This window comes from Triturus cristatus, chromosome 1_1 (genome assembly GCF_964204655.1).
Source record: "Triturus cristatus chromosome 1_1, aTriCri1.1, whole genome shotgun sequence".
Lineage (NCBI taxonomy): Eukaryota > Metazoa > Chordata > Amphibia > Caudata > Salamandridae > Triturus > Triturus cristatus.
In genome coordinates, this window is record NC_140579.1 from 1,153,501,312 (window position 1) to 1,153,527,676 (window position 26,365).

A 26,365-nucleotide genomic window follows, 5' to 3' on the forward strand; every position below is an offset into this window, starting at 1 on the left:
GGGTTCGTGTTGTCCTCTGCACTCGGTCTGGGTGCATCCATGGTGCTACGCAGTTTATTTTCTTTTGTCTTTTTTTTGTTCTTCTTTTATAGTGCATTTTCCCACATGACTCGTGGGAATTGCAGGCCTGTCGCTGGCTATCGCTGGTTATCGCTGGTTATCGCTGATTATTGTAGCGTGTTGTCATGTGACTATCTCATGGTGCCGCCGGGTTGAGAATACAACGTTGACACTGCGTTATTTTCCCGCGATAGACTGCGATGTGCAAAGTTGCGTTAAGCAAATTTTGCGATAGTTATCACACGTTCTTGAGAATATCCCCCACAATGTTTTAAAAGTGGTAAAATGTATCATGACCGAAGATCATTAAAAAATCCACAGAAGAACATAAAGTGTAGGAGATCTTGATTCGAGAAATCATCACAAGGGCAGGGCTTTAAAGTCCCAATCTTCGAAAAACCCTTAGGAACCGTAAGGCACCAGTGACTACAATTGAACCTAAATCTAATTAAAAGAAAACGGTGGTGTAGATTTTTAATATAAGACCAGAAGGGTTGTTCTAAAGACCCAGGACGCAAGATTATGTAATGTCTTATCGTGGGCTTTTTAAGATCATTTTTTTCCCTTTCCACCATCCTTTTGGCTAAAAATCGACTTGATTACTTTCAACTCACAACAGTGCATTTGTCACGGATGTGTAAAAAGCTCAGAGTGCCCTACATTCGCCTGCTGCTGTGAGATGTAACCCAGCCAAGGAATGTCAGCCGCCCTGCCGAGTCTCACACAATCTTCTAAAACAATTTGGTTCAGCGTAGGTGTGGGGCTAGACCCTATTTTTTACCACAATATTAAAGGGGCCACTGCTATACGGCCAGAGATGTGACCATGTCCTAGTTCTTGATGCACCATAAAAGATGGGGTGCTAGGGGTACAGATAATGGTTTTCACAGGTATGTATCTTCAGCCACCAGCAGATCACCAACCCCCTTATAGCCCCATACCTCGCTGCCATACTTAGCCATTGGTATACATTTCTCATTATAGATCTTCAGTAATGGTCGTAGTGGTTCGCTCCATTCTCATTGCACATCATTTATAACATTATTTAATAATAATGTGGTTGTTTCATTTTGCATTGACCCTTGGAATAGAGCTTCATAATATACATAAAAAATATCTGCCATGGTGAGTCATACAATAGTAATATGTAGTCATATTTAAACCAATGGATAATTATTACAAACCTCAGACTTCAAATAACTGCCGGACATCCTTTTTGCATTGCATTCTCTTCGCATACGCCACAACATAGGCTAACTCTTTTCCTCTATCTTTATCTCATGGATCCATTTATATTGTTGCAATTTATGGACTCATCTAAATAACTTTTGAGATATTTAGATCAGAACAGTCTTTCTCCAATGCCAATAGAATCTCTGGCATATTGTCATCACCATAGGCCGATCCCTCTATTTGGCCCTTGATTATGTCCCCATATTCTCTTAATGAATTCAACTGATCCTTTAGATGTTTCTCTGATTGTTTAGCTGTATATTACTTTTTTCTAATTCCATCCATAAAAGCAATATATATAATACATCTTTTATACATATTATTAGTCTCATATTTCGGAGACTACATACTACAATAGTGTCCTTTTGATTTGAATTCTTTCATTATTCCAGTTGCCCCCTTTAAATGTATATCCTTACATCATGGCGGGCACACGTATCCAATAAACTAAAGACATTGACGCGCAACATACTGTCGTTCACTCTTCTTTTTGATTGGACCATTTCCAACACGTGACGTCGTTCACGTTGGTCATATGATCGGAGTTCTCGACGCGTGTGAAAGCGTCTTCCAGGAAGTGTAGAAGCCGGTACCATCGTCCTGTACGCTCCACGCTCTTGAAGTAAGTAACTATGCTGCGTTTTCATTTGCCGCCCGTTGTTATTTTACTTCATCACCCATATCTTCAATCTTTAACATTCGCTCTGTAAACGCTAGCATCCAATACGCCCATTTGCATACCGGATAATAGTTATCGTGCCTTACATCTGGTTTCACGTAATTTTGACTTGGGCATTTCCGGAGATGTATCATTAAAACGCCCTCCTTGCTGTGCCTCTACCTTGCTTTTTGACATTCTTTGAGGCATATATTTATATTTATGCTTACAATATAACGCTGCCGTTTTTGTTAACTAATCTAACTCTCCTGAGCCAGATTATAGGACTCTATCTATGCACAAATTTATTTTTTATTTTGAATTAAGATAGTCCTTTTGTTTTTTTGTTGTTTATCTCTCTTTACATTAAATATATCTTTAGACTCAAGTCCACAATCAATCCCCCCTTTGTTCCCGTTTTTAGGAATCAATCCCTCATCAAAACTGGGTTTATATACCACTGTGAATCAAAGGCTACATAGAAGTTTTAATGCCTTGATATCTCGAGATTTGCAATATCCCGCTCCTCGATACACTGCTGGCTTACATATCAGAAATCCAGATATACTAATAAGGTAATTCTTATTTTGTTGTATACAATCAGTGATAGACTTCTCACAGCTAGATCAAATATAGACATTCTACAAGTGTTTTTCTCTTTTTCCTTTTTAGTATCTTTACCCTTCCTGACTCAGCAACGTTAAAATCATCTCCCTCACCAAAATTAGGGAGATCCATAGTTTATTACTAAGGTATACATTAATTAACTCTTCTTTGTTTAGTCCATAGTCATTTAAAGAATATACATATCAGGTCTAATATACATATATTCTTTTTGTTTTTTCAGTTTTTATATGTACAAAAATTTCCCCTTGTTGACATTCTATTACAAGACTCTGACTCGTAAATAAAAAGATAATACAGGTAATCATCGACCTTATATTCTAATTAAAAAAGAAAGATACTAACCAGCACGCCAGATATGGGTACATCCAAGTCAGGTATCTTATGGTGGTAGCTTACTATCCATATCATTTCTACTTACAATTTTCTATTCAATAGTAGACTCACTGTTCTAAGTCTTTTTTATTAATCTTCTACAAGATTTTCTTCACTTATTAAGCTTCATCACTTCCTTGATAGTTGTTCTCCTCTGTTCAATGCACACATCTTGTGGTAATAGTTATACTGTCATTGTCGGTCCTTTCTACCATCATAAAATTCCCTTCCTTTTAATTCTTACAGACACTACGTTTTCCTGATATCCTTCAGTGGCCAATTTTTTCCTGACGAAGGCACTTTGGTGTGCCGAAACGCGCGTAGAGAACACCCCAGTCAACCAATCTTGTGCCACACTGTATGATATTGTTTTAATGACTGTTTTGTTTCCTCAGATTATTATTTTTCAACAATATATCATTCTCACTATTCTCACATGTTTCTAATCAACTGAAAATGTGATTAAATATGCTTGATCAATATGTCATTTTCTGTAGGAATGTGAAATTGTTTTATTATTATTTGATGTATAATAAAAATTAATTTTGTATTTTTGATATAACTACTTTAGTTGTTGGTCCTAATTTGACAGTACATAGAATTATTATATTGCTTATGTTGTTTGGTTGCCTTAATACTTTACAATTATTCTCTTTGCAGCATTCACAGCCTCTGCTGTAGTTGTTAGCAATATGTTATTTTATTTATGCTCCTCCCCTTTCATTGTTTATCTATGATGTGTACAAAAGAATCATTGTGTTATACAACATGTCTGAGTAGTGACGTACTGATTTTGTCACTTGCCTTGACTTCCTTTCATTTTGCAAGTGTAATTTCTTATTTTTACAACAATTTGCTTTTTGTAAATGCCTAGTACATTGTTGATACACAGTTTGGTGATCGGAATTTTAATTCACATTTTACAGTTACCAACCCTATTTGGATTGCTATTTAGGGCTTTTGTACATTGCAACATGCAGTTTTGCAATTCACAAACGAGTTGGTGACTGCTTTGCAAGTCGCTTAATGGACATAAATCTAACACCTCCATATTCTCTTCTCCCTCCTCTGCAATCTGCCTCTGCACCACAACTTCCATGCTTGATCTCACAAATCCTCTCTACCCAGTCTGTCCAGCCAAACAAATGTCTCCTCTGTTTTTTTCCCACTTCTTGCTTCTCCGCACATTTAGTCGGTTGCACCCTCTCTGCTGGTGTTCTTCTTCGTTAACTACTTCTTCATAGGGTTCCCTGTGGCTCAGTTCTGGTCCCCTTACTTCTCCTATGATAGCCATTAGCTTTTGTTTTCACTTGTAATACCACTTGCATGCAGACAACACCCTTCTTCGTTCTTCTGCTTTGCTCCAGCTCTCCATTACCCTGTTTCTAACTATATCACCACTGTTAGAAATGGGATTCCTGGTTGGCTAAGGCTTGCACCTAAGCCAGGCAGAAACCACCACTCTAGTCAGGGCAAGGGAGTTATACACTGAATAACCCCTGCTCACCCCCTTGGTAGCTTGGCACGAGCAGTCAGGCTTATCTCAGAGGCAATGTGTAAAGCGTTTGCGCAACACTCACTCACAGCAGCAACACACTAAGCACACTACAAAAGAAACTCCACACAAGGTTATATCAAAAATAGCCTTTGTATTGTCATAAACACATTAGGAACATAATCACACATTTCCACTGTGCCAACTGGCACTAGGCAATATTCACTGGGGACTATATACAGGACCGGGCTAATCGGGATACGTCAGAACCATCAGAACTGGTAAGTAAATGCAAAACACAACCAGTAACTACTGGTACCATAATGACCTAAGCATTATCACATTGGCATTGGAAACCTTCCTAAAATATCGTAACATGACATTAGGCAATAAGCCACATTAGGCCCAAAGCTCATTAGCATAAACACATTACACACTAGGAACTCAGCAGCCCAAACACATTAGGCAATAATCATGGTAAATAAATCACATTTGTCCTAGGCATCACATAAATGGCAGGGGGCAATAAATCACCAACATAGCCACATTACGCAATAGGCATCATAAGCCTCAACAGGGCACAACAGTAACACAGCACCTTAGGCATAATCCACATTATGCATCACATCACAGTAGGGACCACCTTAGAAACTGACCTTAGGCCAACTGGCCTTACACTGGGGCTCAAATGCCCTTTGTCCAGAAAGTCAGGGCTCTAGGGGTGATCACTCAAAGTGCCCCCCTAGAATGCACTAGGGGCCTGGGGAAGTGTAACTCACCCCCCTCCTTATCAACAACTAGCATTGGCATAGCCAATAGGTCTCGCTTTTTGGACCTTATAAGTATTTAGTTATGCAGCACAATATCCTTGGTGCAACAACATCAACTGTTGCATGGCTAAGCACTTATAAGGTCCCAAAAGCGAGACCTATTGCCACCTGGTGACTTCTTCCTGTGGAGTTTGGCATCTAACTATTGCAGGATGCACCATTCTGCCCACTCAAGATGGCGAGACCCCTCTCCTGGTGTACAGACCTCACTAGCCAATCCCTGGAGTGTGGCTACCTCAAGGCTTCCTGCCCCTAGGTAAAACAGTTTGGCCACTGGGGATGTATGACATTACAACGCGTGTCATTACAACGCGTGCAGTTACATCGCATGCGTTACAACGCATGCGATGTTACAATGCTATGCCATTACAACGCAAGTCTTTACATCGACTTGCACTAGATGGCGTGCTAACATTAGAAAAGTGTAATTTACTATTCCAACTCCAGTCCACGTAACAGTAGGGAAGGTGTTGGGATAGTAAACTACACTATTTGTAATGTTAGCACGCCATGTAGCGCAAGTCGATGTAAAGACTTGCGTTGTAATGGCATTGCGTTGTAACATCGCATGCGTTGTAACGCATGCGATGTAAAAGATGCGCGTGGTAAAAACAGCGTTGTAATGGCTGTTCCCCGGCCACTGGTTTCTCCTCTCTGCTCCCAATGGCAGCCTGTCTACCTCAACAATGCCCCCCCCCCCCATTCCCCGCTGAACTTCCACATCTGCTCTTCAAAGGCAACTTCACCTTTGGGGCTAACACCTCAATGGTTTATTGCAGGAAGGAGATGACATCTCTCTGGCCTGTTTTCCCTCATTGCTCTACTTACTGAGAGTCATTGGCACATCTCTCCAGGAAGGCAGAAAGTTGCCTCATGGAGCAGGCTCCATGTGTGCCTGGAAAGGCACAGGAGTTTTAAATGCAATGAGGTGGCTGCTTTGCTAAAGCTCCACACTGCAACAAGTTACAATAATTTCAACTTCAGATACAAATCGGGCTTAATGTAAACAGTTGTTTGATACCTTGGAGTGTCCACTTTTTTTGCACCGTTCTGGAGTTAGCACAGCTGAGTGGTCAGCGTTTAACCTTGTACTCGCCAATAGGGTGACAAATACTTCCCTCAGTAAAAACTGTAGTTTTGTACGTTTTACTGTCAGAAATTACACACATGTCCAGCTAAAGTGTTGGCTTTGCCATTGCTTTCAATGGCAAAGTTGGGCTAGCAGTGCCCAACTGCTCTGCAGGTGTGGACTGGGGGACTTTTTTTACTTGGGGACCTCCAGGGTGGCACAGTCAGTGCTGCAATCCCTAGGGTACCCCTCTAACCTACATGCCCTGGGTAACAGGGTACCATTTACTAGGGACCTAAAGGTATTTTCGCCATCTCCAATTAGGTATAGCCAATTCGACATACACTTTAGAGTCAGGGTCTTTTAGAAATGGAAGGTGCACCAGGAATGAAGTCAGAATCGTATTCTTGGGTTCATCAATTTGTTTTATTTCTGACAAGAGTAAAACTGGCCATTAGCCAACGAGTTTCGTTCCTTTGACCTAAGGAACTTCATCAGGGCTGAAACAATCACACAAAACACACTATAAATCATCGCATATAAAGAACAGACATAACAAAAATACAGAGATACATGTGTGCAAGTAGAACAATACAGTATACATAAACCACAACAATGTAACTTTTAAGATGACGCGCATAAACCCAAATAACATATAACAACATTCAAAAAGACCATGAAGTCTTAACACAGCCCACATGACAAAATATCTCAACTATTTACATGTATTATTCAATAAAAAACACATATCTATACAAAAATGAACACAGCATCACCCCCCATATATATATAATACATCAGATTGGAAGAATCAATGTGTTGGAAAGCAAAAGCTCATAAATAACATTTATGCATACAATTTAAGTGCTGCCTATGTGGGCGAAGTCTCCAATATCAGGAGAAAAGGAGTTCAGAAGGGGAGAAAGTTAGAGACCTGAAAGATTAATCTGAAACAAAAAACAAAGATAAAGAGGCGAGATATGAGTAACATCTCACCTTGATGTATTGCGTAGAATGTTCTCTAAATTCTTACGTATTTGAAATCAAAGATAGTAGATCGGGAAGTCACCCCACAATAAGGGTCAATCAAGTTGCATCCGGGCTTGTAATCTGTAAAAGCAATACCCCATTAATACAATGCTATAAAGGTTTCGATGAGCCTTACAATGCTTCATTTCTGTTCGCATTGAAACAATGAAAACACCACTAGAGTTAATACGCTGCCCCGTCCAAGTACAAAACCAGACAAATTTGTAATCCAAAAGTTCAATAGTATTACAGAGGTAATACATGCAAGTAAGCTCAACATAATAGAGAGAGCAATAATGAACAAGCACGAAAAATAAAACACGAAAATACGTCCCTAAGTTGTAACACAAAAAAAGTCCCTAAATCGTGACAAATAAAATAAGGGAATAAACAATGAACCCCAGGTTAATGCGCACTCGGAAGTAAAAAGACAGAGCAGCCATAATGATGTTTGGACTTATTTCTTAAAAAAGGTTACACAAAATGTTTCTGTATCAAAGAACGTACATGCCATTTGCACTCCTGGCACATCTACAGAGCCACAATCAGAATGAATGCTAAAATAACGATACGGCCCTTAGAATGCAAAATATCGCTAGACATGTCATAACCTTATGAATGCAAATTATAGCTCAGCATGCCGTATATCCACGAACCATATTACGAACTGTCATAACGTGACATAATTTCATATTTAAGATATGATACTAATATTACAGTGCCCTGTGTTGGCCTACGGTCATAGCGGAATGCTAAAGCGAGCAATATCAGCTCGTAAAGAACTCTGCGGACGTGCTTGTTAACAATAATAAAAAGTATTACAAAAGCCTAAACCAATGGTGAAATGAATACTAATACTTGAAAGCCCTGTAAAGGCCTATGGACATAATAAGATACTAGATTTGAGCAGTATACGCTCATAACATGCTGGGCAGACGTACTTACTAAGATCTTCCGTGTCTCGACACTTGCAAAATAGGCAAACTTCAGAGTAGATACCGCGCACCATATCTGCACCTATTTTCAAGACTGCGTAGTCATACCAATTGACGTCTTGACGTCCATCATGTGATCGCTGTCACGGGATTGCGTCGGGAAAAGTATCGCGCCCTTGGGCGCCATATTATAAGGTGAAAAAGACACTGACAAGATGATGAAAAACGGAACCTTAATGCAAAGGAAGCCATTATCGGTATTGAAAATCACAAAAAGAACATCCATACTTAATAAAGACCATAATCAAGAAAATGTGATTGTGAATTTAATTAGAGAACAGGGCACCAACCGACTCCCCCTCATCATTAGTGACAAAAAGGGCAAATGAACAAGGAAAAAGAAGAAGACAAGCATTGGCCGCGCGGCCATAAAAATAACGGTCGCGCGGCCGTAAAAGCGAAAGTAATCACGCGACGGCTGCTCGCGCAGCAGTGATCGCGCTAAAAGGGAGGCAGATGGCGGCTGTGCGCGTGCACACTCGCGTGAACGCAAGCAATAGGCCGGCTGTGGCAGCACTTTGAAAACCCGTATACTAAATGTCTCTCTGGCTCAGGCGAGACCTAAAAATGCCCCCAAATGTTACAGCTGCCCACTGTCGTGCGGAGCAGCTGTGGAAATGAGGCCTGGCACAACTGTGCCCCTTAGGCCCCTCGAGGACTCTGATTAAAATCGCACCCACGTTGCAGTTGCCCGCTACGGCGGCACAACTGAAGCACAAAAAGGGCACTGGCGCTCCTGGGCTGGATTCCCCCCTCTCTGGGACTCTTGGAAGAAGTGTGTCCCAACGTTGCAGCTGCCCACTGTCGTGCGGGGCAGCTGTGGAAATACAGCGTGGACACCCTAGGTGTCCTCAGGGCGATCACAGGTGGAGCGGGCACCGCCAATGTTCCCCGACGCACCCCCCAACCACCAGTGAATCACTGAGCCCCACTCACCGGTTTCTCTCTCTCATTACTGGCGGTGTCCTCGTTCCGCCCGGTGTCGCTGCGGGCTTCGAGGAGCCCCCCTTCCCTTCACTGGGGCTCCTCCATGAAACACCGAGGCTTACTCTTTGAGGCGGCGGGGACAGGCACCGACAATGTGCCTCGGGCCCCCTCCGCCACAAGACTCCTCCTCACCTTTGCTGATGCTGCGGGGCTCTCCCTCGGGCATGGTAGCCCTGCCGGTCCCGCACTTCAGCTTCCGCCCCAGAGGGCCTGTAACTCTACCCCTGGTCAGGAGGTTCCTGTCTGACTTCCGGGTCGCCACGGGCAGGACGGCTTCCCGTCTCGGCAATCGCCGCAATTCCGCGCTATTGCAGGGTGGGCTCCTGCTTTTCCTCTACACACAGGGGGATCTCCACGCCGAGGGTCCCCTCAATGACCACACAGTAGCGGAATGGGCTCCCACTAAGAGCACACGAACAGCGGGATGAGCACCCACCAGAAATAAACAAATGTGGGGTGGGCTCCCGCACCAGTAAACAGCACAGGTGGAATCCCACACGCTGGGATTCCCTCGGGGCACTTCAGCAGCACAGGGCTGCAGCACCCTCGCGCTCCCCTCGTCCTGGAGCTTGATGAGGGCAAAAGAAACACACGCAGGCCAGCACGCTGGGGGCTCCAAGGCCAGCAGACCATCAGCTGCCTAGTAGGACAGCAAGTCCACCCCCAGCGGCGGTTCCTCCTGGCAGGCAAGCAGCCAGCCGGCCGCTAGTCCAAGTAAGCACAAGAAAAGCACAGAACCATTTCATGGGGTCACACCCCCTACATTTATACCACAGTTTCCTTTGTCTGTAGTGCAGGGCATGGGGGAACCAGATGCAACTGGTTCTGGGGGGTTTTGGAGCACTCTGCTTCCAGTGCTCACACCCTCCTTTCAGAGATGGGGCTCTGCCAATAGACACACCACAGGGGGGCGGAGCCAACATTGTACAGGCCAGGCACTGACCAGGGACTTCTCCTCCCACTACTCCGAATGCAGATGGCCCTATTCAGCCTAGCGCTGACTCCCCATGCCCCTCCTGGAGCCACACAGTCCTCCCAGCCCCTGTCACTCACAAGCCAGACATGCAATTCACATCAGGCTGGCAGACACATAGCACACAGAAATGTCAACTTCTAAAATAGTCATAATTAATCCGCGCACACCATTGCGTAGCATTTATTATTACTATTCCAACCATAGTAAACTTGACCATGCTGCAACTCTCATATCACGAATTACCACTAAAACACTTATCAGGGAATCCCCAATGCATTTCTATGGGAGGGCAGCCCCACATTAGTGAGAAACCAAAGTGGCTGTTTGTCATTACCAGGACATGTCACAAACTTAAGGTACATGTCCTATCTTTTACCTGCAATGCACCCTGTCCATAGGGATAGCTAGGGCCTACCTTAGGGGTGACTGACATGTAGTAAAAAAGGGGGGTCACGGACATGGCACACACTTTAGGTGCCACGTCACAGCGGCAGTGACCCACCAGTAGCATTTCATTTACCAGCCCTCGGTATATGAGATACCCCTTTACAAGGGACTGACAGGTAAATGAAATAGGCCAAAACAGGTGTAGACCAATCCTTATCATATTTAACACAGAGAGCACACGCACTTTACACTGGACAGCAGTGTTAAAGTGCCCAGAGTCCTAGAACCACCAATACCATGTCAAAAAAAAGGCTAGGAGAAAGGCAAAAATTTTAGGGATGACCCTGCAAAAAGGGCCAAGTCCAACAACCACCATTAACACATGGATCTCGACTCACCCATTGCAGATCAGTCCATTCCTCTATATTTGAGCATTCTGGTGATATCCCATTTACTCTCCTCATCTTTGTCCTGCAGTCTTTCTATAATGTTCTCTTATCCTGAAGACTAGTTTTCTCTACTTTTTGTTATGTAGATTTGTATGGCGCAGCTTATCACGCGTGAGGGTCTCCAGGGTCTTTGGTCTTCATATCTACACTCTCTCCCATCTTCAATCTGCATTTACATTTCCCTGATCTCTATTCATTAATCCTCTCCTTTCCCCTGTCTTGTGTTAAAATGTATTCATGATCCCCCCATTTACTTTCATTCCTTATTCTACTCCATCGCCCTGGCTGTCAGACCTATGTAACTGCATGGTTCTGTATTCCACCTGCTCTACTACGAATCCTCAGGCATCGCTATCTATTGGATGCAACAAATAATGGAATAGTTAGCATTGCCCAGAAGATGGGACATAGCATGCGGAAGAAGGCTTGACCTGTTGAAAAATTTTGAGTGAAAAACAGTTTGCACAGTTGTAGGAACTCATATTGAGGCCCATGTCCGTTACAGGCCTCTTCGTGCTTTTTCCCAAATACTGTATGTTCTAGTCTCCTCACCATGTGCCCCATCTGCTTTACGCCCTTTGTTTTTATTTCTCCTTAACTCTGATACCACTTTTCTTTAGTTATCCGTTTTTCTTCTGAACTTTATAATTCTCACCTGTCAGAAGCTTTTCTTATCATACTTCCAACTAAGGTTGCTTCATTGAGTGGTCATTTATATTTATGATTGACCATTTCATAAATGTTGTACCATTATCTAATCTACTGTGTACCAAGCTTAGCACCATATAGTTTATATTAATGGGCAATCCCTGAGAAAGTTCAGGTGGAGAGGTCATTAGAGTATCCAGGTCCTGCTGTGTAAGATGAAAACTGGCCTAATAAATATACCTTGTCTTCTCAAAGGATTTTGTGGGATGTTTCTCATTAATGTGTGCATGTATATGGTATTTGTATTTCGCGAACCTATTTCAAAGACAGCTCAACGCTGTAAAAGGTCAAAGCCAAACATTGGTACAGTGTATTCTTAAAGTGTATGTGGACTGTTACTTCACTGTGATGTAGTGTTCTTAAAAGAAGTGTGTTTTCAGCTGCTTTCTAAGTTGCAGCATGGTTGAGATGGACAAGGTAGACCTAGTGGATATGAGACTGTGTAAGGGAAAGCCTCTTTTTGCATGCTCACCCCCAATGTTTTGGACTGATGCTGCTGGTTTTTCAATTCTGAGAGTGCACTGAGGCCTGCCAGATGTTACTGCAAGTGTTCTAACCTTTTACGAAATGCATGTTGAAGTGGCTACCCCCAATTGGTAAAACTTAACTTACTTAAAAGTCCCTAGTACATGGTACCACAGGTACCCAGTGCGAGTACGTTAAAGTGTTCACCCAGGGCTGCAGCACTGATTGACTCACCCTGAGGTTGACAAACTACAAAATGGCTCTCAGCCTGCTACTGCAGTCCAGAAGAGCCATTTTAAACTGCTAGTTCGTCTTTGACATTTAAACCAATGGTGGGACCACACTTCCCTTAACAATATACATGTCACCCCAAGAAAGTCCTAAAGACAAGCAACTGTATATTATTAAGTGGGACACATTTTTTTCATGTCTGAACAGTAAAAATCAGAAACGGCTGTTTTTACTGTGTAAAGGCTAGTTGCCCAATGACCAGTACAGAGTTACAGGCTGACACTTCAGCCCTGCTAAATTCTGATTAGGACTACTAAAATGGGTACTTCAAGGTGTCGAATTAATCATGGCATTAAGCCCGACTTGATGCCCAAGTCTTATTTAATGTCACTTTTAAGGAAAAGCAACTTTTAGAAAGTTTCCACTCTGTTGCCCAGGTTATTCGGTGGTCATTCACAGTTGCTGGACAGCAGACTGCCTTCTGCCTACCTGGGAATTAGAACAGAGATGGCACCTTTCACCTGGTTAAGGGGGAGGATAGCAGGGTCTAAGTAGAACAATGAATTGATGTGTATTGATTCTGGTAAAATGGAGCATGTTGTTGATATGAAGGAGGCTGTTCAGAGCGAGTATAATACTGTGGGAAAATAATATAGGGCACTTTTTGTTACTGCAGGTGACTGGGTTAGAATTGACTTTGTAGATGTATGATGGGATTATCAGCAACCTGCAATTATAGGTCATTTTATGATCAAATTGTCAAAACAATTGTGAGCAGGAAGAGGCAAGAGAAAGTTTTGTTGACAAACAATTTAATAGCTAAATGTTTTTGTTGGCTTATCATGTACGGGATAGAATGTAGGGTATTGGAAAGGAATTGGAATGTTGGGGTGAGAGGTGGAGAAGTGTTCCAAAGTTAGTGGTTGCTGCTTGACTTGGAGGATCAGTGGTCCTGTATGAAATAAAGGAATTCACAAAATACCTGGACTCCGCTATTTCAGTTTTGAACATGTCTCATGATATATAGCATGATAAAACATGACCTGAGTTGCATTAAAAAAATATATGTATAAGGTACTTAAAATCATCCTGAGGTTTAGAGAAGTGATGTGTGAAAGCGAGCTGCCAGTAAGGAAGATAATGAGTGACAGAAAAATGTTAAAGGCAGTGTGTGTTTTTCAGGTGTGGATTCAAGGAGCACACAGCGGCTGAGAAACATTGGCTAGCACTCAAACAAGTCTGTAGTAGATATGGGTAGAGGGGACACTATGCATGAGAGTGTAGAGAAATGGCACAGAGCAGTTTATGTTTTCAATGAGGGTTGAAGAAGAGAAAGAAACAAGTAGCAAGAAAGAAGAGTTTATACTTCAGATCTGTGCTGTAGAGGATGACCAAGATACATTGTGATAAGATAAAAGAAAAGTGAGGTTTATGGCTGATTCAAAAGCATGTTCCATACAAACAGAAGAAGAGATGGTTCATGTACATTAAGGGGAGAATTTGAGGGAGTCAAACATCAAGTTGGTGGTGTGCAGCGGAAAAAAATAAAGTCTGTAAACTACTATGATGCATAAATTCAGTTTAAAGAGACTCAAGCATAAAATTATGCTCCATGAGGGTGCCGTTCCAATGTTACATAAAGTAAGACTGGTACTTTGGTTTTGAGGGAAGAACTGAATCTGGAATTGGAGAAGCTGTTTAGGGAAGGAATTATCTATGCAATATAAGCCTCAGAATGGTTGGCTCTGGTTGTCTTCACATGGATGGCTGGGTGCACGCTCTAAATGGCTTTTGACCTTCAGGAACATAATCAGAACATGTGGATGGACCAGCAGCACCCTTTGTCATACACCAACAAAATGCTGGTAAACTTGAAGGAGGCAACAATGTTTTCAACAATAGACCTTACCTACAAATTGTGCTCCATGAGTGTTCTAAACCCCAGCATTGTCTATAATGCAGTAGGGGGTGTATAGGTATTGCTGCATGTCCTTTGGATTGATGTATTCTACAGGGCAATGCACAGGTTATTGCTGAAAGTCAGTAATGTCACCCAATTTAGGGATGATGTTTTAGTTTATCAGAAGGATTGGGAGAAGAACGGCCAGACATTAGAGGAAGTCCTTGACATCCTGAAGGGTAGAAATCTAACGAGCAAAGAAGCAAACTGCAAATTGTGTATGAATGAGGTAAATTATATAGACCACCCTATAACCTGTAAGAGAATCAGGCCAAAAGAAAGTTTAATCAAAGGAACCAATGAGGCTCTCAGCCCAACAAACTAGAAACAAGTCTGCTCATTTTTAAGGCTAGAGGAGTACTATAGGAAGTTTATAGCACATTTTGTGGACACGTAACATGCGTAAATTGCTTGAGGGTGAGAGATATATGTGTTATCAGAGGTAGAAGCATAGCTTTGTGTACTTAAAGAGTACATTATGTTGTGCAGTGTTTATAGTCCTTAGATGCAGAATATCTATATAATTGTAGTGACAGGTAAAAGCAATTGTGGGTTACTGATCCAAGTAAGAAATGATGACGAGGTCACAGTTGTGGATGCATTCAGCACACTGAGGCAAGTTGCCTCAGAGCAACGGAGAAGGAAACAATAGTTCATTGGTGTGGGGCAACTGTTTTCAGGCAGTACGTTAGTGGGACCAAGTTTACCGTCAGAATTGATCATAAGCAACTGGTTAACCTTATTACCACAACAGGAGTAGTAAAGAGACACCCAAAATAGCCAAGTGGCCTTTACAGTTACAAGAATCCATATTTGACATGGAGTATGTCCCAGGGTTGAGAAATGTTAAAGCAGATTGTATATTTCACTTGAGATGGATGAGTGTGTAGAGTCAGCAGTAGAGGAGGTAACATCAAGATGTGTACCTCACGAGGAATGGATGACAGAGGTCCAGAATGAGAAGGTGATGAGGAAAGTATGCATTTATTTATAAACTAATGTAGGAAGGCCAGGGTGTTGGTATGTCTGGGATACACGCTATCCGTATAGTGACCCAATATGATGCTGGTACGTGCCTCACAAATGGCTACACCCAAAAGCCATTGTAAAAAGTAAGTTTTAGGTAGAGGGTGGAGGTTTGTACCCCTTAGTTCTGAAATAATTGAAAAAGGTAAGATCCTTATTGTTTAGTTTCTTGGTTTTATTTTCTTTGTTACACCTTGTAACATTGAGAGAAGGAAAAAGGAACAGAAAAAACAGCCGACACGTGTTTCGCCCAGTGGCCAATAGGTCGAGGGCTTTTTCAACGCAAGTTACTTCATTCTTTAGGACCGCAAAGACCTTGTGGACATCTCTACAGATCGCTCTTTGCAGCTTTCATGGACATTTTCAAACATTCTTGCCTTGAAAAAGCTCTTGGCCTATTGGCCGCCGGGCGAAACACGTTTTGGCTCTTTTTCTGTTGCTTTTTTCCTTCTCTCAATGTTACAAGGTGTAACAAAGAAAATAAAACTAAACAATAAGAATCTTACCTTTTTCAATTATTTCAGAACTAAGGGGTACAAACCTCCACCCTCTACCTAAAAATGTATTTATAAACACAGTGGCCAAGAAAGGATTTGCTAAGAGAGGAGAAGCTGTCATATCAAGGGGTGAAGTTACAATTATGTGGGCAAGATGGGATATTGAGAAAGAAGGAGACACTAGAGGTTCTTTAAGGACTGAGGAGAAGTATGATGGAGATGGCCCATGAGGGACACATGGGCATGAGTGCAATGAAGAGGACATTAAGGGCTGATTCCTGGTGGCTGATATTGGATAAGGATGTTGACAAGATGGTGAGATACTGCATAGTGTGTGCTTTGAGTAACAAGTCACAAAAACACTGACTTATACATCCCAGAAAACGGATGACTCAAGCAGTTAGTGGCAAAAGATCTCTCTTGATACTGTGGGTCACCCCCTCATTGAGTTCAGGCCCATATTCGCATTGATTGGTGTGGATTACTTCTCAAGTTCACCAGAGGTTACATTTGTCAAGCATGTTGAGACAAAGACAGCCCTCACATTTTTGGGTGAAGTATGGTGCCATTAGAAATGGTTGCAAACAATGGTGTGCAACTGGTGTCAATAGTGAGGGAAAGGTTTGTGGACAAAATGGGTGTGCGCCATGAGAAGACCTCAGTGTATTATCCCTAGAGGAATGGGCTGATGGAGAGATGGAACAGATTATAGAAATAGGGTGTACAATTGGCGTTGTGTGATTGAGACTGGTTAGGAGGTTGGTGTGGGCCTATTAAATCACACCCAATGTGGCTACAGGGGAGATATTACACATATTTATGCAAGGAAGGGACATTTGTTAAGTACTCAAACAGAGTTGGATGTTCGGAGGATATGTTTGGAGCAATGGTGTTGTTGACCCTGCCGCAAAGAAGGATACCACAGTGAGTGATCAAGGATGGCAGGATGGAATGAAGACTGTATTAGGGCAGAGGTCCCCACCATTTGGGACCTGATTACATCTTTGACGGTGCGGCGCCAGGTCCTCCCTGCCACTGCACCGCCAAAGCCACGGTCAGGCCACCTGCCAGATTAGGAGTTTCCTGTTGTCTGGCAGGATTTTTTTTGGACGTTCCCACAGCGGATCCCTGAAAATGGGCACAGCAATGGGAACGCATGCATACAGGTGGGCACATGTTGTGCCCTCTACATGCACCCCAGGGCACAGAGGCACAAGTGGGCCCTGCAGTGCACTCTTTGTTTCCTCTCCACCAGGTTTTTCATGGGAGAAGGAACCGCTATAAAACCATGGCGGAGAGGAAACTTCTACTATGCGTGGCGAGTCCGTGGATATCCCGCCTAGCATGTTGATGACTCATGGCTACCCCAACACTGCCAGAAAACAGCAGTTCCCTGGGGGCTGCTGCGGGGCAATGACGGTCCGACCGCCCTAATCGTAATAGGGCGATCGGGAGACCACCGCCGCCACACCCCATGAGTCTGGCGGTCTGTGGACAGCCAGACTTATAAATAAGCCCTTGGTGAGGAATGAGTAAAATTACAGTGTGAGATGAAATTGAGAGCAGCATCCAAACCACAACAAAATAATTTGATTTAGATGTGCTGGTAAAATGACTGAACCATGAATTAAAACTGAGAGGAAATTGATATATAGCCCTATGACACTTTATTTATAGATATATATAATGATCAATATTTATTTTGCAAATACACTGGAAAAAGTATTCTAAAATGCAGTACAGGCCAGTAACACTAATGAAAGTGTGAAGTAAGGACCAATGTACAAGGGGTGGAAAGTTATTCCCAAGAACGATTTTGAAATAATGCAAATTGTACACTTTAAGACACACAAGGCCTGCAAAAAATGGGCAAAATTTGGTAGGCTTTGAAAATTTGGGGTTCTGCTTCCGTGAATTTAGGGAAACTTAAGTGTCAGAACGTGTGACTCAAGGAATATTAGATCGGTATTTTGGTTAAAAAAAAATGGATGGATTCAAAGACCACTTTACAATATTAGGCACAAGGATAATAAATGATTTGCACAGCATCAATTCATTTCCTGTCAAGTGCTGGGGCCGGGATTAGAACACAGCACCTTATGTTCCAAATTGGTAACTTAGCTACGAGATGACAATAAATTACTGTGGTAAGAATTAGTGCCATGAACCTGGTTTTCATAAACTACGAGTTAGCATGCTGTACTTTGCAAACTTCCATTAAGCACCCAGCATGTACGCTTGGTAAACTCTCTATCTAGATATATGTTTATTTTGGGGCTATATATATAGTGTGAAAAAGACCCAATGGAGACCAGAGCAGGTCTTTACATAGATATTGTTGCAAAACATAAATATTCGGTTTGGTTTCACAAACACAGGTATTAAGGTTCAAGTTACAGCCAGGCGCAACTATTTATTTTAAGCAGTTCCAGCATGTCTTCACAAGTGAACCCTTTTAGTTCCTGAATCTTTTAGTGGCATATTACGTACAGGAATCACACCATCCAGAGTGGGAGTGGTATTGCAGGCCCAAAACTAGGATGCAGGCATCCAGACATATAAGCTGCACTTCCGTTAGGCAGTACCGCCCATTGCTAGGAAGCTGCCAGCAGCACTGTCTAGTCTCACCTACTTCTCATGTTGCCTGGAAAGAGGCAATCTAGTCTGGGGCCCTCTGGCTCTGCATCTCACATCTCAGCAATGATCCATATAGCACTTTACATGTTTCCATGTTGCGCCTGTTAGCCCACATAGGTTTCCATATTTCCCCAGCTAGCGGTCTACTTCTTTTTTGTTAATGAAACCCATATAGCACTTTGCAGTTTTTCATGATTCTAAGGTCAATACAATTTGTCAACTTCCTTTATGTCATCAGTATACACTTATAAACTGCACAATGCCCACTTGCACATTTTCAAGTGCCTTAATGCGTCTGCTAGCCCATTTCGCACACATCGAAAACTTCATATCACTGTAGTTCACAGAAGGCATTATTTTTTCTTAGCTCTGGCTGGTTGGATCTTGGCTTACTTACATGGTCCCCAACGTGAAACAAAAAAGTTGCTGTCCAGTGATTCCAAGCCAGAGTTTTTTTTTCTAGAGATTCACAGTAGAAAGACGCAGGCTTGAACCCAGGATTCTGGAAAATGTGTGTATCTGCCTTAAAGTTCCCCTGTAGCCTGTTCTTGGAGTAGCCTCTGAAAGGACTGGAAGGCTCGCCCGTCTCTCACTTCACACACAAATGCTTCTGCTGTGCAGCTGTAGAAAAAATAAAACGTCATGTATGGAACCGCTGGTCGCTGGAAAGTAACATTTTAGGGTGCAACGAACAACATGCTGCTCATGGGCTGTACGTTGAGGGCCACAGCATTAGAGAATGAACTTGAATAGCTACATGAACGCCAAGAGAGTTCCCATCTGTGCCCGTCAGAGCCTAAAGGAGGCTGGCTGGCCACGTCTCAAGCCAAAGAGGGAAATCACTAGCCTCTGTGCATGTAAAGTAAGTTACACAGACTAATACTGTAGCTAACTTTCTCTCTGGAGCTATGGGGATTATTAACAAGGACATCAGTAAAACAGAGGCAAGAATTGAGGCTACTCACCAGTCTGCCAATATTCACACTAGGGCCGACCCTATGGAAGTTGTGCCTGGCATGAACTAAAGCTCATGGACTGTTGGGGACATGGACTAAAGAAGCAAAAGAGAGAGTCTTTGTGTAGATGACAACTCCAGTCATCATTTGTGGCTCTTGAGGACAGATTAAAGATTTAATAGATAACCTATGCCGCCACCTTAAGGAGGTAGAAGTAGGAGTAGCGGCTTGCTTAGACATCGTTTAAAACTCATTCTTGACTACCACCTCTTCGGCTAATATATTCAGGCTTGTATCTAATGATACATTACACTTGTGTGTAGGGTCCCAGAAGTGTCTCACACCACATGTTATAGCTAAGAATATATGAACATTTTCATGGGCAGATGAGAGACCAGGTTGGGTAGGGAACCAATAATGGATAGTGATTCCAAAGGTTCTCTAGTAGGCTTTGGAATCCAGACAACAGGCATGCTCATTGGTTGGATCTAAGCTCCCCCTGGTTCCCAAGGCTACCCCTTGCGCTCTGATTTTGATGAATGATCCCATTCTTGGACATAGGCAGAGAGAACAAGGTTGTGTACTGGATGGGGAACAATGGTGGAGATACTAACAATATATTTATTGATATCATAATGGTATGGAGAGTGAGTTGGGTGGGCATATGGCCATGTCTAAACTGGGGTGGTGTAGTGGGCAAAAGAACGATGGATTTAACCCAGATCTCTTGACTGGGGGAGAATGTATGCATTGTCAGCATTCCGTCCATCATTTGTTTGTTGTAACGCTTTTCGCCCTAAGTGGGATGGGTATTCCCAGACGTGGGACCCGTGCTCACTACGCCACTGGAGTCAAGCTATCCTGGCTGATGACGGCTGATAGCCAGAAACCGGTCCTAGGATGCTTGATTCCGGTCCAGGGAAGACATGGCTTGGCAGTTCGGGCTGGACTGTTCCCATGAGGCACAGGGTCAAGACTGATTTGCATATGGCCATGTCTAAACTGGGGTGGTGTAGTGGGCAAAAGAACGATGGATTTAACCCAGATCTCTTGACTGGGGGAGAATGTATGCATTGTCAGCATTCCGTCCATCATTTGTTTGTTGTAACACAATATTCACACTGGGGCCGACCCTATGGAAGTTGTGCCTGGCATGAACTAAAGCTCATGGACTGTTGGAGACATGGACTAAAGAAGCAAAGGAGAGAGTCTTTGTGTAGATGACAACTTCAGTCATCATTTGTGGCTCTTGAGGACAGATTAAAGATTTAATAGATAACCTATGCCGCCACCTTAAGGAGGTAGAAGTAGGAGTAGCGGCTTGCTTAGACATCGTTAAAAACTCATTCATGACTACCACCTCTTCGGCTAATATATTCAGGCTTGTATCTAATGATACATTACACTTGTGTGTAGGGTCCCAGAAGTGTCTCACACCACATGTTATAGCTAAGAATATATGAACATTTTCATGGGCAGATGAGAGACCAGGTTGGGTAGGGAACCAATAATGGATAGTGATTCCAAAGGTTCTCTAGTAGGCTTCGGAATCCAGACAACAGGCATGCTCATTGGTTGGATCTAAGCTCCCCCTGGTTCCCAAGGCTACCCCTTGCGCTCTGATTTTGATGAATGATCCCATTCTTGGACATAGGCAGAGAGAACAAGGTTGTGTACTGGATGGGGAACAATGGTGGAGATACTAACAATATATTTATTGATATCATAATGGTATGGAGAGTGAGTTGGGTGGGGAGAGAAGTAAAATTGTGTCTGGGAGACTTAGCAGTCTTGAAATTTAGATGCCTCAAACCAGGCAGAGATAAATTTGAGAAGGCTGAGATGACTAGACTCAATGTGTCCTCAAATCTTCTTGGTCCCACAGGTTACTGCTATAAACCCCAAGCAGTGGCGTAACACAGGCCCCCGCAGCATCTGCGGTGTGGGGGCCCCAAAGCTCCAAGGGGCCCCTGCAGCACAGTAGTCTGGCCAGACAGCCCCTGATTGAGTCTGGAGGGGGCTCCTCCACATACCTTGCAGGGAGGCCCCCTTAACTCCTTCTATGCTCATGACGGAATGGTTCCGTCATGAGCATAAGTGCCAGTGTGCTCATGAGGGAACCATTCAATCATGAGCACACATAAAAAATATCCCTCTGCTGTAAACAGCAGAGGGATTTCCCTTTTTTTTTTTTTTTTACTTTGGGAGGTGGGGAAGAGCTTCCCCAACTTCCCAAAGCATACTGGCTGTTTTCATTGTAACGACGATCGCGTGCATGGTGCGCTGTCGTCATTACAATGAAAACAAAATTGAAATTTAGTTTCAGTTTTACAGTTTCGGTGCTTGTGGGGCTATCTCAGCCCCCCCAAGCAACGAAAAACATGGGAGAGGTATCATTGGAAAGGGGAGAAGAATCTCCCCTTTCCAATGGTACCCTTCCCTAGTGGATCCCTGCTTGGGGATCGCCCCAGAAGGGCAATCCCCAAGCAGGGATCCACCCACTGATGCCAGGGAGGGGGGAGCATCCCCTTGGGCAAGGGCCTTTGCTCCCCCCATGCAATTATGCCATACAGCCTTTCTGCCCCCCCGGGGGGCAGATGGGGGCAGAAGCCCCCAATTTCCTACCCCCGGGGGGGCAGAAAGCACCCTAGGCGCCAGGGATTTTCTTTTTATATGCCAGGGGTGGGGGCATGCCAATGCCCCCACCCTAACCCACCAAAGAAGGCACAAGAGTTTCTGCCCCCCCAGGAGGCAGATGGGGGCAACAGCCCCTGATCTGCCCCCTCAGGAGCGTAGAAAGCCCACTGGGCCCAGGGATTTTTTTTATATTTACATTGGGGTGGGGGCTGTCCAAAATGGGCATGCCAATGCCCCCACCCAAATGGTACAGTCTTTCTGCCACCCCAGAAGGCAGATGGGGCAATAGCTCCTTATCTGCCCCCACCGGGGGGCAGAAAGCCCACTAGGCACCAGGGATTCTTTGTTTTTCAAATTTCGGGGTTGGGGCTGCCCAGAATGGGCATGCCAATGCCCCCATCCCCCCGAAACATGCCACAGTCTTTCAGCCCCCCAAGGGGGGCAGAAATTCCAGAAGGCATATGGGATTTTTATTTTTAATTGTACGTAGGGGTGGAGGCTGCCCAGAATGGGTATGTGTAGTAAAAAAACTGATGGGAAATGATCCTCCCACTTGACAAAGTCTTGCCCCTCAGAAATTACAAGAACTTGTTCAGCACATCCAGGTTTGAGGATCATACCAAATAGGCCTTGGTGGTACCATCCCAGGATGGTCCATCCTTTGACAGCAACATACATTTTGCCAGAACTTTTCCTATCTTTGAAAAGAAGTTCATCCTCGAAGTAACCCAGAAGATCGATTTTGCGACCTTCGTAGGAGAATGGCGAGCGATCAGGAGGTTGAAGAGATCTGTCACCCCATATTTAAAAAAATAACTCTTTAGTCAACATAGTAATTCTTGCTCCTGAATCTACCAGCAGATTAAGTGGTTTACATCCTATAGAAATTTCCAAAATAGGATCAACACATTCAATGGGGTCATTGACGTTAGCTATATGGTCAATGATTTCAGTAACTACAGAAACAATTTCAGAATCAGATTCATAATCTGACTCCAAAACACATGCAACAGACCTTTTCTGATCATTGAATTTCTTTTTGAAACAAACCTTCGCAAAATGTCCTATTTTTTTACAGTAACTACAAACCACATTGGCACCAGGACACTTAGCACCCTTTTAATGTGGAGAATTACCACACCTGTTACACATTTGTTTGGAATTTAGAAAATCAGATGTACTTTTCCCTGAGCCAGAGTTTCTGATTGTAGAGTTTTTAGTAGAAGACTTCCGAAATTCACTTTGTTTCGGCTTAGAGAGAGTTGAGATGACATTGACAGGATCGACATGTTTATCCTCTAACTCTTTCAAAGACACTTGGGAAGTCTCAATGCTTTTAGCAATTTTAATGGTTTCATCCAAATCAAGATTGGCAAGAGATAAAAGCTTCTGACGTATTTGTTTGTCCCTGCAATGACAAACAAACTGGTCCCTGATCAATTGATCAGTAAATGTTTCAAACTGACAGTCAGATGCTAACTTACGTAATGTAGAAATATAAACCTCAACAATTTCACATTCATTTTGCTGCCTCTTAAAAAATGTGTGTCGCAAAACCATCAAACTTGGCTGTTTGTGAAACCTTGTTTTAAGTTTCGTAATTGTGTCTTGGTAATCATCAATGAATCTCCAGGAAGATGAACGACTTCAGGAAGATGTTTGAAGATGGATCTGCCTTTGAAACCAAGGGAGTGAAGGAGAAGAACGTTTTTCTGTTCATTACTGAACCTAGAAGCACCAATGGCTCCGAGGTAAGTTTGAAAGGCGTCAAACCAAACCTTCCATCTGACATGAGGCTCTCCAGCAGATTCCCCAAAAGAAGGAGGAGGAGTTACAGATTGCATGTCTGTTAAGTGTTTAAAACCTTTAAACAGGAGATAAATTACAAAATTATAATACTTATCGAAAGAAGATTGAGTGTGCAGATCACTGTTTAATCAGACCCAAAAATAGAACTTGACGATAGAGAAGTGTGTTAATCACTTTTAGATGATCTGCTTTAGTGTGCGAATCACTGTTGTAATCCGCTTGAAACAAAATTATAATAGATTATGCCTTCGTTTAGATTTTAGTTAAAATTGTAGACAAGTAAAATAACTGAAATACGATGAGGACACGTTTGGTCTTCGTTGCGGCTTTGACACGGTAATTGTTGAGTGAAGGGTTGGCTGATACGAGCTATTAGCGTGTTAAAAGGTAGCACTGGGCATCCGGCGCTGTGTAGCTTAGCAACCCTCAACACGCGTTAGCTACAGCAGAAGTCTCAGCTGTGACGTGCTTGACATACGTCACAAGCGTAGCGATGAGGAGGTCAGGCAACCAGGCAGCTGTGCGCGTGTGCGCCGGAGGAGTTAGGCCGCGGGTAAAACAAAGGCCCAACTCAAGGCTTGCACGATCTTATGAAGCTCCCAGAAACCTCGAAACGTACAGTCCACAGCCGAATGAAGACAACGTGAAGAAACGTTACAATCGTAAGTTCGGTTAAGTTTTTCTTTTAAAACATGTAGGTAAAAGATTAAAATCTTCTTTTTTTTTTTGATTGCGGTAAAAGCGGTGCGTCGCAGTGAGAGAATGCCAGCGTGAAGAGATTAAAGAACAGTCTTACCACTTACTGCAACTTGTAGTCTTGACTTGAAGTAGATAAAGAACTTGATGTGCACACTGAGTTCATTGTAGAGCTGTGTAGCGGGAATCGACGCCACATAAATTGTAGTAATAAACTAAAGTAGGCAGTCAGAATATTGTGTTGAGTTTAATGTAGAACAGCTACACAGCAGAGACAGCAAAATAAAATGGCAAGCAGCTGGGTCCCAACTGCTCTCTCCCACCAATTCAAAACCCAGAACCTAGTGACAGTGCATCCAGACAACCATCAACATTCCACATGACAGAGCCTGGAATGCAGTACACATTAACCGAGCACAGTGTTAATCATTTAAGCATAAAGAACTATTGAGAGAGTATAACAGTATGCCAATGCCCCCATCTCTCATAAAATTGCCACAGTCTTTCTGCCCCCCCGAGACATATAGGGGCAAAAGCCCCTTATCGGCCTCCCTGGGGAGGCAGAAAGACCAATAGGCATCAGGGAATATATTTATTTTTATTCAGGGGTGTGGGTTGCCCAGAAAGGGCATGCCAATGCCCCCATCATGCCCCCAAAAATGCCACAGTCTTTCTTACCCCCCAGGAGCCAGATTTGGGAAGTAGCCCCTGATCTGCCCCCCAGGGGGCATCAGAGAGCACACTAGCCGCCAGCGATTACGCTGGCTTTTTTATGCGTGGGGGTGGGGTGGCCCAGTATGGGCATACCAATGCCCCCCCCAAACTAATAGCCACAGTCTTTCAGCCACCCTTGGGGGCATATCAGGGCAAACCCCCGCCCCCGATTTCCCCCGCAGGGCGGCAGAAAGCTCACTAGGCATGGCCTTGATTTTAGCAATGTACCTACCTGTGGATTTTGGGCCCTAGCGCAGTTGACACACAAGGAAACCTAGCAAACCTGTGCATTTTTGAAAACTAGACACCAAGGGAAATCCAGGGTGGGGTGACTTGTGGACCTCTCAACAGGTTGTGTTACCCAGAATCCCTTGCAAACCTCAAATTTAGTTTTAAAAAACCCATATTTTCCTAAAATTTCTGTGATGGAAAGTTCTGGGATCTGCATGGATCCACAAAATTCCACCCACCGCACATTCCCCAAAGTCTCCCTCTAAAGCAGCTGAAACTGAATCCAGTCCAGGTCTTGTGGAGGTCTTGTGGTGAGCGCGAAGGAGTCAGTAGCAGCAAGCAGCAGCAAGCGGAAAGCGGACCGCGGGAGCTTGGAACCGTGGGCCGTGAACCAAAAGAGAACTGCGAACCGCGAGCTGCGAGCCCAGAATCCTGAGCCCTGAACCGCTGCAGGGGCCCGCGAAGCTACACGGAGCAGCGGGAGCCACAAGGAGCCACAAGGAGCCGTAAGGACCCGCAGGGAGCCACAGGGAGCCACAGGGAGCCGCGGGAGTCGCGTCGAGCGGCATGAGCGGTGAGTGGAGTGAGTAGAGCCACGGGGGGCGACAGCAGCACCAGTGCAGTGCTGCTC